We start from the raw sequence: 2,764 nt of genomic DNA on the forward strand, positions 1-2,764 counted from the left end.
AATCCATTAAGACCATTTTCTTTGGCTGTTAAAAAAATAGCAGATATACAAGCTCATCGAACTTGTAGATCTGCTATTTTTGAAAAATGTGTGCAAATCTTTCAATATATATTTTTTAAATATGTTGTTCCAGGGACCCCCCAGAAGCAAAGACTTGAGTTGCAAATGTTCGCTTAAAAAATATTTATATTCAAAGATTAACACATTTTCACGATTAAAAAAAATAGCAGATCTACAAGCTCATAGCGCGGCACTCTGTGCCGCGCTATGAGCTTGTATATCTGCTATTTTTTAATAGCCAAATAAATCTAAAAATGACACAGATGCGTCCCCGGATTGAATGAGTTAAAATGCCCTAACTTCATCATGTCGCACAAAAACAGTGAAAAGTGCACAGATCTACAAGCTCTTGTGGATCGGCTTGTAGATCAACTATTTTCCACTATATTTAGATAATACTAACGGTAGTAAAAACAGGAATAGTTTTTTTGTCGGACATACAAGGTCTCCTCCAGACAGCAACTATATCTCCTACTCTCTCTCCATCACAAATTGCTCATTATATCAGTGCTTTTCGTGTATTTGGCAGTGGTGGTACTTGCATTTTTTACTTAAGTAAAAGTATCAATACTGCAATGTACTGTAGAAATACTCTGTTACAAGTAAATGTCCGGAATTAAAAAAATCTCTTGAGTAAAAGTATATGTATTGGCATCAAAATGTACTTGAAGTACCAAAAGATGAAAAGTAGTCATTGTGCAGAATGTCCCATTTTCACAAGTTTGTCGTGTATAAAAATCTTTTGAAAATAGCAGATCTACAAGCTCACAATGCGTCGCATCACGACGCATTGTGAGCTTGTAGATCGGCTATTTTCAAATGGCCGAAATGTATATAGGGCTGAAGTACTTAACATATGTTTTGTAATAATAATCGAAATCTACAAAGTAACTAAAGTTTTCAAATAATTGTAGTGGAGTAAAAGTACAATATTTGCCTCTGAGATGTAGTGGAGTAGAAGTAAAAGTAGGCTACGGCAAATTGGAAATACTCCGGTAAAGTAAAAAGCACCTCAAAATTGTACTTAAGTGCAGTACTTGAGTAAATGTAATGAGTTACTTTAAACCACTGGTAATTGGTAACTACCCCCCCCACCCTCCCACTCTCTCTGGACACAGCGTTGCGTTGGCCACGGCGGGGCAGATGGGATGTGGGAGGGAGATGGATGGAAAGGAACGGGGCGGCCAGGGACACAATCAGTCCTCCTTCGCCACGCGTTAATAATTAGATATTATCATCAGCATCGTGTGAAATTTCTGCTAATTTTGCAACGTGACATTTTTTTTTTTGAAGAGTGCTTTGTTTCCCCCTGTTGGGTTTTTGTTTTTGTCGTCCGGTGCGTCTCCAAGGGCCTGACAGCCCAGAGAACATAAGATAATTATGATAAAGTACGACTAGGCATGTAAGAATTCACTCAACTCACGATGCCATTCGAATCACGGTACTAGGTTCACGATTTTTTAAACCCAAAATTAGTTTCCAGACAAATGACCGAAAAATATATTTTTAAAGTTATTTCTCTTACACAAATCCAGTATTTTCTTGTCTCTCTCTTATTTTTTTTTCCAATACTGTGTTTTCTCTTATCCTATTTTCAATACAGTAGTAAATGACTGAAAACTCTTTTTTTTTTTATCAATTCTCTTACAAATATCCTGTATTTTCTTCTTTTTTTTCTCTGCTGTTTCCATCACGATAAAGTGTTCACAAACCATTTACCAATAGAGAAATTGTATGTCTCCTCGAAACCGAAACCAGTGAAAGCAGCTGATCTACAAGCTCACAAAACGTTGCTATCTGAAAAGTTGTGAGATTGTAGATCGGCTATTTTCACAATGAAGTACGTCATACATTGAAAAAACATACTCTCAAATAAGCATTTCATGTTATCTTTACCGTTTGCACATGTATTCATTGATACAGTCATGTTTTTTGCAATACAAGTTAAATGAGTCTGCATCAAGTGAGGCTTGAACTGGCAACCTTCAGGTTATGAGGCACACGTTTAAGGGAGAAGCCATTGGACCAACAGACAAAGACTTGTGAAAAAGGACATCACAGAGATGATACAGTTTCACGCAAATAGCTGAAAAATCCTGGGTTTAAGTGTTTTTCAAACTGCTCAAAATTGCGGACAATCTAAGGGCGGAGCTTACTGGTCAACGTGATACATGTGTTCCTCATGAGTCAAGGCACATGTGTAAGCAGGTTTAATGGCTGTCGGCCAAACGAGGCATGACTTTTGCCTGTTTAAAGTTTGCATTTTTAAAAAATCGCTATAGCGCCCCCCTTTGACCAATTGGAGTAAGATTGGTTTCAGTGATATTTGGAATGACCCTCAACATTACCGCAAAGTTTCAAAGAAATGTGAGTCTGCATGTATGTGTTAGGGGCAGATGAATAATTGTCATAAAACTGCAATATTCATTGGCTCATTAAAGCTTCATTTTTTCACTTATGGAAAATCTTTTGCACGTGTTTGTCGGCATAGGTCCAAAGTTCATGTGTAAAACGTTTCGTGCAGATTACTCAAAAATCCCAGGAGGAGATAGGTTTTAACTGTTTTTCATATAATTCAAAATGGTGGGAGATCTAAAGGTCAGAGGTCAAAAGTCAGAGTGTGAAAGTTGTTGATCATGAGTAGACGCATATGTATATTGAAGTTTCATGGCTGTAGGTCAAACAGGGCATGAGTTGTACCTGT

The sequence above is a fragment of the Gymnoscopelus braueri genome (assembly GCF_963280865.1).
Source record: "Gymnoscopelus braueri genome assembly, chromosome: 10".
NCBI classification, from domain to species: Eukaryota; Metazoa; Chordata; class Actinopteri; order Myctophiformes; family Myctophidae; genus Gymnoscopelus; species Gymnoscopelus braueri.